The following is a 16812-nucleotide window of genomic DNA, read 5'->3' on the forward strand; positions in this document are numbered from 1 at the left end:
ATTTATCTCTTTCATGAAACTGGAGCTCCAAGAATATAAAGAACATGTATGTATATAGTTTAGATATACATCCTGAAAGATAGGTTAGAGCTTGAATGTACGTGTATACAAATAGACAATGGCCAGATCACAATGAAAATGGAACTCTGATCCATAACTTTTTCAGCGACCAGCTGAAGATGCCAGCCACACACTCTGCACCTTTGCAGCAATCAGTTCAGGAAGTAAAACATAGACTACAGTAATCAACCCAGAGTGATTAGAACTTGTTGGCTGACTGTAAGATTCCTATTTTTTGTCCCAACTTCCAACTCAGGACCAACCAGAGAATTCAAATATATTTATCAAATCAATTACATTGGATGACCAACTTCTACATGACCTGCCTTCAGCTTCTCCATGTCAATCACCTACAACCAGGGCATACCTGAGGCCATTTTATTTTTTTCTACCATAAATCTTTCCTACTTTCCTGCCTGCTTTCAAGTCTCTGAAAAATATAAGTGATAATGATTGATTCCTTTGCTATAGCGAACTCTGAAAATATGTTGTTTTCATTTGGGCGATTGTCCTTTATTTCCACAGTGTTCCTGGAGAGTACACCAAGATGCCATCGGTGTTATTTTCTACCATGGAACCTGTGTACTGGGTGTGGTACACATGGAGGCATCCTTTGACTTCTCCTCACAGCTTGATGAGTCTCGACTTTCATGGTAAGTTAGCACCAGATCTAAACTTCACTCTGTTTGCATGAAGTTCCTTGGCTCCTTATTCTTTTCTCACTGCAATAAAGAAATACCCGAGACTGGGTAATTTATAAAGAAAAGAAGTTTAATTGACTCACAGTTCCACACAGCTGGGGAGGCCTCAGGAAACCTACAATCATGGCAGAAGGCAAAGGCACGTCTTACATCACAGCAGAAGAGAGTGCATGAGGAAGTGGCACACTTTAAAACCATCAGCTTTCATGAGAACTTACTCACTCTCGTGAGAACAGCATAGAGGGAACTGTCTCCACGATCCAATCACTTCCCACCAGGTCCCTCCCTCAACATGTAGGGATCACAATTCCAGATGAAATTTGGGTGGGGGCACAACCAAACCATATCACCAGAGTTTTGTTATTGGTTTACATTTGTTCAGCATTGGTGGTGGAAGAAGGGCATTTCTTCTTCGCATTTTTTGCTGTGTTTCATGGTTCCATTTTGTTTTGTGCTATGTAAAAGTGTTGTTTTCCATACAAAGATTAATGAGGTAGAACTAAGGTATTAGCATTATTAGCCTGTTGGAATGGGTCTCACAAACCACTGAGTTCTCTATTCTCACCACACAGATGTCTACTTGGATAACTTTGCTGTTTGTCACCAATAAAGCTGGATGTGATTCTCTTCCTGTTTTGGTTCCTTATCTTGAGGTATTGGCTTTGATCCAGAGAACATTTTCTCTGGTTTTCTGCCTTTCAAAAAGTATGAATTGTTGGGTCTGCATTCAGAGCATGTGACCAACAGGTAGGTGGGCAGCCTAAGACACAAAGTGTCCAAGCCAGACTTTCAATCAACCATTGCTGGCTGTCATGGTAGTCTCCAAATTTAAATTATCTTCTACAACAGGAAAAACTCCTGCTTCTTACATGCACTCATTACATTTTGAATTCTTAGGAGTATCTTTCCAAATGACATAATTTCACTAATAGAATTTGGGCTTTCAATAGGGTTTAGGCTGAATTGTTGCCCTCCTCCCCAATTTATATGTTGAAGGCTTCATTTCCAGTATCTCAAAATGTGACTGTATTTGGAGATAGGACCTTTAAAGAGGCAACTAAGGTTAGCTGAGGTCACTAGAGTGGGTCCTAATTCAATGCGAGTGGTGTCCTTGTAAGAAGAGGAGAGTAAGACATAAACACAATGGGAAGACATAGGGAAGAGATGGCCGACTACAACCTAAAGAGAGAGCCCTCAGAATGAAACCAAACCTGTTGACACCTTGATGGTAGAATTCTAGTCTCCATCCTCCAGAACTGTGAAGAAAATGAATGTTTTTGTTTAAGCTACCCAGACTGTGCTACTGTATGGCAGCCCTCAGAAGCTAATATTCATGGCCATTCTAAGGAAGAAATTGTTCATTTGAGAAGTGCCTTAAAAAATATATGGAATCACATTTCTTAGGCCCATTGTGCAATTTTTCTTTCTTTCTTTCTTTCTTTCTTTTTTTTTTTTTTTTTTTTGTATACAGAGACCTGATTTCCCCAAAAAAATTGATTAAAAAATTGATTCACTAAAATATTTATTGGCCAAAGCTAATGAAACATTTGAAAAACATAAGCAGCAATGAACTAGATAACTTTCCTGGTAAATTCTTTCTCTTTGTCCTCCGGTTGCCTTCTTTTATCCATGTCTGCTTCTTCCTCCGTAGCCTTTCAATCTCTTTCCCTCTGAACCTCTGATAACTCATTCCCCCCTTTCCCTTTTCCAGACTTCTAACCTTTTCCCACTGGGTTCTTTGAAAACCCCAAATGACACTTTCTCCTAAAAATCAATTCTGCTCATGAGCCAGGGATGCAGGTAATTATACAATTTAAACCTTGGGCCCAGACTGATAAAGCCTATAATTGAGGGCATCTCTAAATCCAGATGTCATCAGAAACTAATAATTGAGGAATTCAGCATTGCTTCAGGTTACTTGACCTATATCAACTGGTACACATGCTAATCTGAACCTCAGAAACTAAACTATGGATGGCAGAAGCTGATTGTACTAGCTTGGAAAGGCACCTATCTCTCTTTTTTCAGTAAATCTCTCTTTTCTCAGTAAACTTGAGGCTAAAAAAAAAATAAATAAAAAATAAAAAAAAATAAAATCCTAAAAATTAGACAAAAGCATTTTAAAAGGCATACACAAACATTTCTGATAAAAATTGGTTGGATCACATCTCCCACAAAGATATTCTCACTACTAGCTTTAAGGGCCATAGTGGTACACTCCCGTGGAAACACATTGGTTATCCTCCTAGTAATTGGAAACTTGGAAGTCCCCTATATTCAGGAATACTGTACTCTGTCCTGTAACAAGTAGACATGGCAAAATTTCACAGGGGACTCTTGTACTATATCTATCCTATCACCAAAATGTTAAGGCCATGCTTCCAAAACATCTTCCTAAACAATCTCTTCATGATCTTCAGCCAGTAATTTTGTCAAGTTGAAGGGATAAGAGAAAAAGTGCTCTTGAACATGACTGGAAACCACCTTATCAGGGACTGTTAACAACAAATACAGCCACAAAACTCCAAATACAGCAGTGAAGCCCCAGGGCATCAGTCCTTGGGTACATGTTTTACAACGAAATAAACAATCCAGAATTCTAGAAAATTTGAAGGCTACTACCATAGGAGTACTCCATTTGAGTATTATCAGAAATGCTCTAGAATCAATTGATCTTCAGGAGACAGCTGAACCAAGATCTTCTGAACAAGTAGTTGTCCCTGGATAGTAGAGAGTTCTGCCTAAGATATCATACTAAGACCTAGGGGTAATTCATGGTTTTGTTGTTGTTTTGAGACAGGGTCTCATTTTCCACCCAGGCTGGAGTGCAGTGGCAGAATCTTGGCTCACCGCAGTCTCGGCCTCCCTCCGAGGCTCAAGCAATCCTCCCACCTCAGGCTCCTGAGTGGCTGGAATTATAGGCGTGAACCGCTACTCCCAGCTAATTTTTTTGTATTTTTCGTAGGGATGGGGGTTTTGCCATGTTGCCCAGGCTGGTTTCAAATTCCTGAGCTCAAGTGATCCACCTGCCTTGGCCTCCCAAAGTGCTGGGATTACAGTGGTGAGCCACTGCTCCTGGCCATGTTTTACTTTATCTGCTTTTTATAATCATTCTCCTTCTCATTTTATGTAGGTTCATGATCATGATCCATTCACAAATGTCTCTTTTCTCTAGTATTTACTCCATATTTGAATTATTAGCTCAGGACAGAATTGTTTTAATGCCATTTATAGATTATCCAAAAGAATAGTCACTACCCTAATATTCCTGAATGTTGGATACACCAACTATTTTTAGAAGCTTATGATAATAAGCTCTGGGCAACTGTACTCTTATCAAATGGCACCAACGAATGACCTTAAACAAATCAACCTGTGAACTGGCTAGTGTCCCTCTTTCTCAGAAAAATAACCAATTACTGTTATCTATCAACCAGACCCTAGATCATTCTAAATTTTAGTTTGGTAAACTTCGTAGGGTGTGGAATCAATTACTACCTGGAAGTGACAAGTGTAGACCCAAATATGTAACCCAGATAAGGTAAGGCCTTGGTTTAGACCTCATGTCATGAGTAACTTCCTTTTTGCTGTATCCCCATGTACTTCTATGGAATACTACTTTGACTGTGGTCATGCCTGATCTTGTGTGTGTCAGACGAAAACCTCATTCCTCTTAGAACTCATATTCTGAGACTTACATATACATAGTGACCCTAATTCTATACATCACACAGGCTGGAAATTCAATCTCAGACCCAAGCCCCAAAAGGGGACCACCTTAACTAGTCAAACACTCTGCATAGATAATTATTTACTGGTTCATGCAAACAGAGTAGTGTTCTCGATGATGGGATTCAGACAAACAAAAAGAGTATAAGCTTATCAAAACTTTTGAAAAAGTTATTAACAATACTATCACTGCCACAAATGTAATATAGGCCAATATACACTCATTAGCATGAGTAGTGAGTAACAGTCACATAACTCTAAGTGTTCTCTTGACTGGTCATTGTGGCATTTGTAGCATTGCTGTTCATGGTTCAATGAAACATGCAAAGTAGAATGATTCATATAAAACTTGCAGGAAAAATCTATCTGGTCCTCTACATTTGATCCTCTCTTGGCCTGGGTTGGGGAATGTGAGTTCCATGTTCCATATTCCTTAAGCTTTTTCTTTCACAACAAAGCTTTCCTACTCCTCTATCTGCTTTTAGAGTCTTAAAAACACAAATTATTGTGACTCACTCCTTTGTATAGTAAACTCTTAATAAATGGCTTCTGTTCTTATTTGTGTTGTTTTACTTTATTTCTTTATGTGCTTGTATAAAATATTATGATATTTATAAAATATATTACTACTATATCATACACATATATGTGTGAGTATAGGCATATCTATATATGTTTACATAAAATGTGTCTAACAACCAATATTTATCTCCATCAATTGATCAGTCTATCAATCTATGTATCTATCTATGTATCTATCTATGTATCTATGTATCTAATTTCTCTGAATTTAGAAGTTAATACTAGGCATTTAATTGGCATATATTATATTTTTTGAAAGAATAAATGAATGCATAACTGAGTGAATAAATGTTTTTATTAATAATCCTCCATAATTGTAAATTTTTCCTATTATTAAAATTATTTCAAGATTTAATAAAAGATATGTGCTCAAAAAATATAACAATCAACCTTTTTAAGTTTATTTTGTATTACATCTCCTCTTCTTCCCTCCGATGGCTGATACCTTTGTGTACTGCTGGGTTATTATCATCTCTCACTCAATGTTATTGCCTTTTCTTGTAAATATACCTACTTGCCCTGTATTTTATTGTAAGAATAATTATTTAAAAATTGGGCTTAGTAAAATAACCCTGCAAAAAGCAAAATCAAATCATGTTGACTAATATAACAAAGTGTAGAAATTCTTAGATCTTTGTGAGTGTAGTTTTTTATATCAAACTACATTCTAGGTGGTAAGTATAGGTAACACACAATAAATAAAACACAATGTCTTGAATTCTGTGTGAAAATAATGCTAAAATAAAACTTTGAACAAACTACAATGAGAACACAAAGGGAGAAGATTGCAGGTAAAGGAAAGCATGAAACAGAAATAGTTTTAAAAAGACACATATTCGGAATATAGGAACAACTCTGGTCTGCAGCTCCCAGTGTGACTGACACAGAAAACAGGTGATTTCTGCATTTCCAACTGAGGTACCTGGTTCATCTCACTGGGACTGGTTGGACAGTAGGTGCAGTCCATGAAGGGCGAGCCGAAGAAGGGCAGGGCATCGCCTCACCTGGCAAGTGCAATGGGTCGGGGGATTTCCCTTTCTTAGCCATGGGAAGCCGTGACAGACTACCTGGAAAAACAGGACACTCCCCGCCCAAATACTGCACTTTTCCCTAGGTCTTCGCAACCAGCAGATAAGCTGATTCTTTTCCACGCATGGCTCAGCAGATTCCATGCCCATGGAGCCTTGCTCACTGCTAGTACAGCAGTCTGAGATCTATCCTCAAGGTGGCAGCCTGGCTGGGGGAGGGGTGTCTGCCATTGCTGAGGCTTGAGTAGGTAAACAAAGCAGCCAGGAAGCTCAAATTGGGCAGAGCCCACCACAGTTCAATAAGGTCTACTGCCTCTAGATTCCACCTCTGTGGGCAGGGCAGAGCTGAATAAAAGGCAGCAGACAACATCTGCAGACTTAAACTTCCCTGTCTGACTGCTCTGAAGAGAACAGTGGTTCTTCCAGCATGGTGTTTGAGCTCTGAGAATAGACAGACTGCCTCCTCAAGTGGGTCCCTGACTCCCATATAGCCTAACTGGGAGACACCTCCCAGTAGGGGCCGAGAGACACCTCATACAGGTGGCTGCCCCTCTGGGATGAAGTTCAAGAGGAAGGATCAGGCAGCAATATTTGCTGTTCTGCAATATTTGCTGTTCTGCAGCCTCCACTGGTGATACCCAAGCAAACAGAGTCTGGAGTGGAACTCCAGCAAACTTCAACAGACCTCCATCTGAGGGGTATGACTGTTAGAAGAAAAACTAACCAACAGAAAGGAATAGCATCAACATCAACAAAAAGGTCATCTACACCAAAACCCCATCTGTAGCTCACCAACATCAAAGACCAAAGGTAGATAAAACCACAAAGCTGGGGAGAAACCAGAGCAGAAAAGCAGAAGATTCCAAAAATCAGAATGCTTCTTCTCCTCCAAAGATCACAGCTCCTCACCAGCAATAAAACAAAGCTGGATGGAGAATGGCTTTGATGAGCTGACAGAATTAGGTTTCAGAAAGTCAGTAATAACAAACTTCTCCAACTAAAGGAGGATGTTCAAACCCATCGCAAAGAAGCTGAAAACCTTGAAAAAAGATTAGATGAATGACTAACTAGAATAAACAGTGTGGAGAAGACCTTAAATGACCTGATGAAGCTGAAAACCATGGCACGAGAACTTCATGATGCATGCACAAGCTTCAATAGCTGATTTGATCAAGTGGAAGAAAGGGTATCAGTGATTGAAGATCAAATTAGTGAAATAAAGTGAGAAGACAAGGTTAGAGATGAAACAGTAAAAAGGAATGAACAAAACCTCCAAGAAATATGGGACTATGTGGAAAGACCAAACCTACGTTTGATTGGTGTACCTGAAAGTGATAGAGAGAATGGAACCAATTTGGAAAACACTCTTCATGATATTATCCAGGAGAACTTCCCCAATCTAGCAAGGCAGGCCGACATTCAAATTCAGGAAATGCAGAGAACACCACAAAGATACTCCTTGAGAAGAGCAACTGCAAGACACATAATTGTCAGATTCACCACGGTTGAAATGAAGGAAAATGTGTTAAGGGCAGCCAGAGAAAGGTCGAGTTACCCATAAAGGAAAGCCCATCAGACTAACAGTGGATCACTTTGCAGAAATTCTACAAGCCAGAAGTGAGTGGGGACCAATATTCAACATTCTTAAAGAAAAGAATTTTCAACCCAGAATTTCACATCCAGCCAAACTAAGCTTCATAAGTGAAGGAGAAATCAAATCCTTTAACAGACAAGCAAATGCTGAGATGTTTTGTCACCATTAGGTCTGCCTTACAAGAACTCCTGAAGGAAGCATTAAACATGGAAAGAAACAACCAGTACCAGCCACTGCAAAAACATACCAAATTGTAAAGACCATCGACGCTTTGAAGAAACTGTGTAAATTAATGGGCAAAATAACCAGTGAACATCATAATGACCTTTTCTGCATCTATTGAGATATTCATGTGGTTTTTGTCTTTGGTTATGTTATATGATGGATTATGTTTATTGATTTGCATATGTTGAACCAGCCTTGCATCCCAGGGATGAAGACAACTTGATCGTGTTGGATAAGTTTTTTGATGTGCTGCTGGGTTCGATTTGCCAGTATTTTATTGAGGATTTTTGCATCAACGTTCATCAGGGATATTGGTCTAACATTCCCTTTTTTTGTTGTGTCTCTGCCAGGCTTTGGTATCAGGATGATGCTGGCCTCATAAAATGAGTTAGGGAGGATTCCCTCTTTCTATTGATTAGAATAGTTTCAGAAGGAATGGTACCAGCTCCTCCTTGTACCACTGGTAGAATTCGGCTGTGAATCCATCTGGTCCTGGACTTTTTTTGGTTGGTAGGCTATTAATTATTGCCTCAATTTCAGAGCCTGTTATTGGTATCAGGATGATGCTGGCCTCATAAAATGAGTTAGGGAAGATTCCCTCTTTTTCTATTGATTGGAATAGTTTCAGAAGGAATGGCACCAGCAACTCTTTGTACCTGTGGTAGAATTTGGCTGTGAATCCATCTGGTCCTGGACTTTTTTGGTTGGTAGGCTATTAACTATTGCCTCAATTTTAGAGCCTGTTATTGGTCTATTCAGGGATTCAACTTCTTCCCAGTTTAGTCTTGGGAGGGTGTATGTGTCCAGGAAATTTTCCCTTTCTTCTAGATTTTCCAGTTTATTTGTGTAGAGGCATTTTTAGTATTCTCTGATGGTAGTTTGTATTTCTGTGGGATTGGTGGTGATATCCCCTCTATCATTTTTTCTTGCATCTATTTGATTCTTCTCTCTTGTCTTCATTAGTCTTGCTAGCAATCTATCCATTTTGTTGATCTTTTCAAAAACCAGCCCCTGGATTCATTGATTTTTGAAGGGTTTTTTGTGTCTCTATATCCTTCAGTTCTGCTCTTAGTTATTTCTTGCCTCTGCTAGCTTTTGAATGTGTTTGCTCTTGCTTCTCTAGTTCTTTTAATTGTGATGTTAGAGTGTCAATTTTAGATCTTTCCTGCTTTCTCTTGTCAGCATTTAGTGTTATAAATTTCCCTCTATATACTGCTTTAAATGTGTCCCAGAGGTTCTGGTATGTTGTGTCTTTGTTTTCATTGATTTCAAAGAACATCTTTATTTCTGCCTTCATTTCATTATGTAACCAGTAGTCATTCAGGAGCAGGTTGTTCAGTTTCCATGTAGTTGAGCAGTTTTGAGTGAGTTGCTTAATCCTGAGTTCTAGTTTGATTACACTGTGGTCTGAGAAACAGTTTGTTATAATTTCTGTTCTTTTACATTTGCTGAGGAGTACATTATTTCCAATTATGTGGTTAATTTTGGAATAAGTGCGATGTGGTGCTGAGAAGAATGTATATTCTGTTGATTTGGGGTGGAGAGTTCTGTAGATGTATATTAGGTCCACTTGGTGCAGAACTGAGTTCAATTCCTGGATATACTTGTTAACTTTCTGTCCCATTTATCTGTCTAATGTTGACAGTGGGGTGTTAAAATCTCCCATTTTCACCATATGGGAGTCTAAGTCTCTTTGTAGGTCTCTAAGGAATTGCTTTATCAATCCAGGTGCTCCTGTATTGGGTGCATATGTATTTAGGATGGTTAGCTCTTCTTGATGAATTGATTCCTTTACCATTATGTAATGGCCTTCTTTGTCTCTTTTGAACTTTGTTGGTTTAAAGTCTTTTTTATCAGAGACTAGGATTGCAACCCCACCCCACGACAGGTCCTGGTGTGTGATGTTCCCCACCCTGTGTCCAAGTGTTTTGTTTTCCATTTGCTTGGTAGATCTCCCTTCATCCTTTATTTTGAGCCTATGTGTGTCTCTGTACATGAGATGGGTCTCCTGAATACAGTACACAGTTGGGTCTTGACTCTTTATCCAACTTGCCGGTCTGTGTCTTTCAATAGGAGCATTTAGCCCATTTACAGTTAGGTGTGAATTTGATCCTGTCATTATGATGTTAGCAGGTTATTTTGCTTGTTAGTTGATGCAGTTTCTTCCTAGCATCGATAGTCTTTACAATAGGCATAGGCATCATTGTGCTCTCTCCATCATGAGGGAAAACATTCCATCACTCACTATTAAGTATTATGCTGTGTTTTTGATAAATGTCTGCCTCAGGTTAAGTCTTCTGAGTAGCAGAAATCAAAAAGAATTAGATGTGCATAAGATTAAATGTGCAAGAGATTTTCAGGAAAAGCTATCTGTGAATGGCAGATTCTGAATCTTCACTAGGATTACTTTCCACTCTCTAGAGTACGTGGTCATACCAAAGCCTCTCATAAACTAGCCATCATTTCTGTTCTGCCTGATCAGCATGCTAAAATCAATATAATGAATTAATATAATACTGTATAAAATGTGCACACAAGAGAAAAACAAACAACCCCATCAAAAAGTGGGCAAAGGATATGAACAGACACTTCTCAAAAGAAGACATTCATATAGCCAACAGACACACGAGAAAATGCTCATCATCACTTGCTATCAGAGAAATGCAAATCAAAACCACAATGAGATATAATCTCACACCAGCTAGAATGGCAATCATTAAAAAATCAGTAAACAACAGGTTTCCTGAGAGGATGTAGAGAAACAGGAACACTTTTACAATGTTGGTGGGACTGTAAACTAGTTCAACCATTGTGGAAAACAGTGTGGCAATTCCTCAAGGATCTAGAACGAGAAATACCAATTGACCCAGCTATCCCATTACTGGGGATATAGCCAAAGGATTATAAGTCATGCTGCTATAAAGACACATGCACACGTATGTTTATTGCGGCACTATTCACCATAGCAAAGACTTGGAATCAACCCAAATGTCCATCAGTGACAGACTGGATTAAGAAAATGTGGCACATATACACCATGGAATACTATGCAGCCATAAAAAAGGATGAGTTTGTGTCCTTTGTAGGGACATGGATGCAGCTGGAAACCATCATAATCAGCAAACTATCACAAGAACAGAAAACAAAATACCATATGTTCTCACTCATAGGTGGGAATTGAACAAAGAGATCACTTGGACACAGGAAGGGGAGCATCACACACTGGGTCCTATTGTGGGGAGGGGAGTAAGGGGGAGGGATAGCATTAGGAGATATACCTAATGTAAATGACGAGTTAATGGGTGCAGCACACCAACATGGCCCATGTATACATATGTAACAAGCCTGCATGTTGTGCACATGTACCCTAGAACTTAAAGTATAATAAAAATAAATAAATAAATAAGTAGAACAAGAAAAAGGAAAAAAAAAAGAAGTGTACCAACCCTGCAGTGTAAAAAAAGAAGAAAATGTGTACACAAAAATCTCTTTAGACTACATATGACAAAGAGCTGATAAATAAACAGCCTTAGGGCGAAACTCTAAATAAATATTGTTGTATGTCTCATGCAAGCATTGCCTGCTTCTTATACTCTTTTTCTGATTATTATAGAAAATAATGCATTTGCCAAACCAATGCCTGTAACTCCTGTACTTAAAGCTGTGTTCATCATCTCTAGTTGTAGTACAACATCCAATATAGCAGCCGCAATTGGAGCTACAAATGGCTGAGTTAATAGTAGCCTACAGAAATTCCCCAGAATCCAATCATTACTGCAGGAGAGAAACTGGAGAATTAAACAAAGATATAATGGGAACTGACATCCCTGTGTCTTTCAGCTCTATAAAGGTGGCACTAATATCCATATTTCCAACTGGAAATTGTTAAAAATATTTTAAATTTACTAACTTAGGGTAGGAGGTAGTTTCTGAGGTTTTCCTTTTGGCATTTTGCACTCTGTACTTTGTACTCTTACATAAAGGACCCAATGTTGGAGTTACTCCAATTTCCAAATTTGTCATTACCATTTATGTTCTGAAAGTGTGAGGAAAATACTATTGGGTAGATCTATGAACCTACTTGAACCACTATAAACCAGGACCTATTTATTACCTGACTTGTATAAATCTATACTCTAACAAGAAATTATTGCATGGGTCAATGTTAATTCAAAACCTTTATCAAACCATCCAAAAAAAGGCTGAGTATATGCTTTCTTCACTATATAGTGACCTAAGAAATGACTATAGATCCTATTGGGGAAAAAGTATAGAATCATTACAGTCTATACTTGCTCTGATGTTGCAAGGTCTTCATCCTAGGGATGCAGGCACTAATTCAGTTAATAAGTTATGGGTCTTAAAATTAGCTCAGGTCCAGGGCCTGAGCAAGACATATCTGTTTTTATGGGAACAACCTCTTGGAGCCACCCGCTCCATCACTTTTCCTTCTTTGGATTGCAGATAATAAGCAACATTCTCATTGGTTGCCCAGGGGGTTTGTGCTTACAGACACCATGTTCTGTTAGCCATTTCCATGATTTTCTATATGTTATGTCCCCTGGAGATTCTTCATTCTTGACTGCCATTATTGTGACTGCAGGTTCCTGACTTATGGGATTTAAGCACTGCCACCTGACCTTTATTATTTCATGGTTCCATGATTCCCATGGCTATTAATAGAGGAAGCTTAGCCCTTACCTGGTGGGAAGAGCCATCATTGACTATCACAGAAATAGATGGTATCCTTCTTACTCTCACAAACCCAATGGTATTGGTGATTGATGTTTACTCTTGGCCCTTCCAAAGAACATCATGTTCTGGGTGAGTTTTCTGAGCTCAAATATCATATTCATTTCAGCATGTCTATTTCCCATTCATTTCTATACTATCTGTCAGGCTTTTCCACTTTTTTCAGCATGGACCATAACTTTCTCCAGGCTTCTGAGATCCATGCTAGGAGTATGTCTACTCCATCTTTTATGGTCCTTGCCAGGGTATGAAATACCAAAAAAATTGCCTCAAGTCAATAAATTCTTGCTTATGCAGTCGCATCATGGGCCCTCAAAGTTCAATCCCAGGGATACACTCCTGGATTCTGACATACATGCTAGCTAATTCTTAAGCCCTTTGTTATACAAACAGTTTTTACATACGTCAAGCTAAGCATATTCAAAACTGGGTTGTATTGAAATCTAACTTTTATTTTCAACTTATCATGTGAGAGAGATGAGAGCACCTCCTCACATGGGCACTTTTTGCCTCTATTGGAGAGGATGGAAACTGGGGTTTATCAGTTCTTTTCTTCACCGGGGAAATGCTAGCTCTTACTTGGTATTCTTAGGTCACCTCTAAAATCCCTGCAGACGTTTTTAGGCAGGTTTGCACACACCAAGTCCTTAGTAGTAAGTATGTACTCAAAGGTCTCCATCTTGTGTTTTAGGAACATAGGTTGGACTCATGAACTAGAATTATAGACTCACCTTCATTGAACTTTTACATGGGAATTCCACCATGCTATCTGACCTGAGTTTACCCTTTAGTTGTGTACTTTCTCACACTGAAGGAGATAAAGCCTTCTTTATTAGCCTACAAAAGAAGCTCTCTAGTGTTTACACTTAGGCTTTAGCTGCTGATTAACCACTCTCAGTTTCACCTTATTTTTATGCATGGAATGTTTACAACTCAGTAATTATCAGCCAACTGATAGAAGTCCCTTCTTTCCAACTTTCCTTAGCTCCCTATATCTTTCAGAATCAAAGTCATTTTCCCAGGTCACTGCAGGTATAGTTTATTACTCAGTTCCCCTGCACTTACTAATAAGTACAGGTAAACTTGCATGCAATTGTGTGGAGTTAGAAACACTAATGTGAAGGTCTGGGTATTTGAGATATATGGGAAGAGTAGTGACAACAGTGACAATGGAGTTGACTTGTTATAACTAAGTCATATAAATCCTTTGCAAAAGAATAAAGTGAAACTGAGATTGGTTAATAAGCAGCTAAGGCCTACATGTGAAAGTAAGATAACTTCTTTTATAGTTTTAGTAATTGGTTTGCCGCTTTGTTCCAGCATCTTTTCATATTCTACATACCACTGTAATCATCTGTCAATTGGTGAGTCTTCTAGTCCATAAACTCTCTGTAACATTGATTCCCTTGGACCCTCCTGTAATCATTGGTGTATATTTGGGATCTTAGAGAAGAAGATGCTAAGATACGATTAGACGTACAGGAGATGTCTTGAGAAAATGTTTGTGAATGATAAAGAAATAGGCAGGGAGAAATTCTAGTCTGATAATATGGATCTAATACTTAGGAAAGGAGGAAAAGAATGAGAGAGAGAAAAGAACTTCAGACTGAAGTGCAGTTCTGAGAAATTCTTGGCCAGGCCAATGGAAAGTCCCTGTCCATTAGAAGAATCCAATATTACTCAGGAGTGACCAAGATCTAGTACCCTATCATTAGCTGGGAAACTCCTGGAAAAAAAAGTCATTTTCTACCACTCTTTCTCTGACCTTCATTTCTCATGCCTAGGTTCATATCCTGCCTAGGAAAAAGTTCAGAGTGATTTCAGAAACAAACACTGTTTGTTTCTCTTAAGGATCTTCACTCTGTACTCTCTTTTCTAATGCCATAAAACAATTGATTTCTAGATTGTCTCAAGTTTGGTAGTTGTGTGCAGTATAAGGAAGAGACTGACACATTGCTACATCAGGAATAATCCAGATTCCATTCATAAATGCTTGTACTATGTATTAACAGGTGCTTTATATACATAGTGATAAACATATTTAAATTTAAGAAAATAAACGTAATAAATGCATATATAAAATGAATATAAATGACTCTCCAAATTGCAATAAAGGCAATTTTCATATATGACTTATGGAATCATTCAACTGGAAGTGCTGGAAACAGAATGCTGCAATTTACTCTGTTAGTCTAGTCATATGGATAATACTTATAAATATTCTTTCTCATCTTTACGTTCTTGTTTAATCTATATAACTCAGGTCTTCATGACCTCTTTTCAGTAACCCTACAATGCACAATAAGTTGTTTTAAATTGTTGCACACTTTCATCTGCCTTCACAATGCTAACGAAAAGTAAAAATTTAAAACTATGTTAATCCTCCCTTTACAAATTTCCATAGCATCCTATATGGAAAACCAAACTCCAAACTATTGCATATAAGGTAATTTATGAACTAGCTCCTGTACAATTATGACTCATTAAGAAATTCATTAAACTATTTACAAATTATCGTAAATTTTAAGGAACTGGCTCTTCTTCGTATTTTTCTCTGTCAACTTTCATTTTAGAATCATGGGGTGGGTGGGGTACATGTGAAGATTAGTTACAAAGGTATATTGTGTGATACTGAGGTTTGGGGTGTGACCCTCACCCTGGTATTGAGCATAGTACCCAACAGGTAGCTTGTTAGCCCTTGCTCCCCTTCCTCCCACTTCCCTCTAGTAGTCCCCAGTGTGTATTATTGCCATCTCAATGTTGATGTGTACCCAATGTTCAGCTCCCACTTACAAGTGAGAACATTCAGTATTGCATTTTCTGTTTCTGCATTAATTCACTTAGGATAATGATCTCCAGCTGCACGTATGTTACTTCAAAGGACATGATTTCATTTTTCCTGGCTGTGTAGCGTTCCAGGGTGTATACGTATCACATTTTCTTTATCCAATCAACCATTGATCTAATTGATTCCGGCTGATTCCACATCTTTGCTATTGTGATTATTGCTGCAATGAATATATGACGGCATATGTTTCATAGTAGAACAATTTATTTTCTACTAAAACTAAAATTACTGTGCTGAATGGTAATAAGGTTACTGAGTTGAATGGTAGTTCATTTTAATTTCTTTGAGAAATCTTCAAACTGCCTTTAACAAAACACTTATGTCCATAATCTATACAGAACTCAAATCAGCAAGCAAAAAACATAACTCTATTAAAAAGTAGGCAAATAATCTACAAATAAATAACTTGAAAAAATCTATAAGAAAAAAAACCCATCAAAAAGTGGGCAAAGGATATGAACAGACACTTTTCAAAAGAAGACATTTATGTAGCCAACAGACACATGAAAAAATGCTCATCATCACTGGTCATCAGAGAAATCAAATCAAAACCACAATGAGATATCATCTCACACCAGTTAGAATGGTGATCATAAAAAAGTCAGGAAAAAAACAGATGCTAGAAAGGATGTGGAGAAATAGGAACATTTTTAGACTGTTGGGGGAAGTGTAAATTAGTTCAACCATTGTGGAAGAAGGTGTGGCAATTCCTCAAGGATCTAGAACTAGAAATACCATTTGACCCAGTCATCCCATTACTGGGTATATGCCCAAAGGATTATAAATCATGCCACTATAAAGACACATGCACACATATGTTTATTGTGACACTATTCACAATAGCAAAGACTTGGAACCACAACCCAAATGTCCATCAATGATAGACTAGATTAAGAAAATGTGGCACATATACACCATGGAATACTATGTATCCATAAAAAAGGATGAGTTCATGTCCTTTGCAGGGACATGGAAAAAGCACGAAACCATAATTCTCAGCAAACTATCGCAAGGACAGAAAACCATACACTGCATTTTTTCACTCATAGGTGTGAGCTGAACAATGAGAACACATGGACACAGGGTGGGGAACATCACACACCAGGGCCTGTTGGGGGTGGGGGCCTGGGAGAGGGATAGCATTAGGAGAAATATTTAATTTAAATGATGAGTTGATGGGTGCAACAAACCAACATGGCACACGTATACCTATGTAACAAACCTGCACATTGTGTACATGTACCCTAGAACTTAAAGTATAATAAAATAAAAATAAATAAATAATAAAAAGTG

Source organism: Macaca fascicularis, chromosome 5, assembly GCF_037993035.2.
Source record: "Macaca fascicularis isolate 582-1 chromosome 5, T2T-MFA8v1.1".
In the NCBI taxonomy this organism is placed as follows: domain Eukaryota; kingdom Metazoa; phylum Chordata; class Mammalia; order Primates; family Cercopithecidae; genus Macaca; species Macaca fascicularis.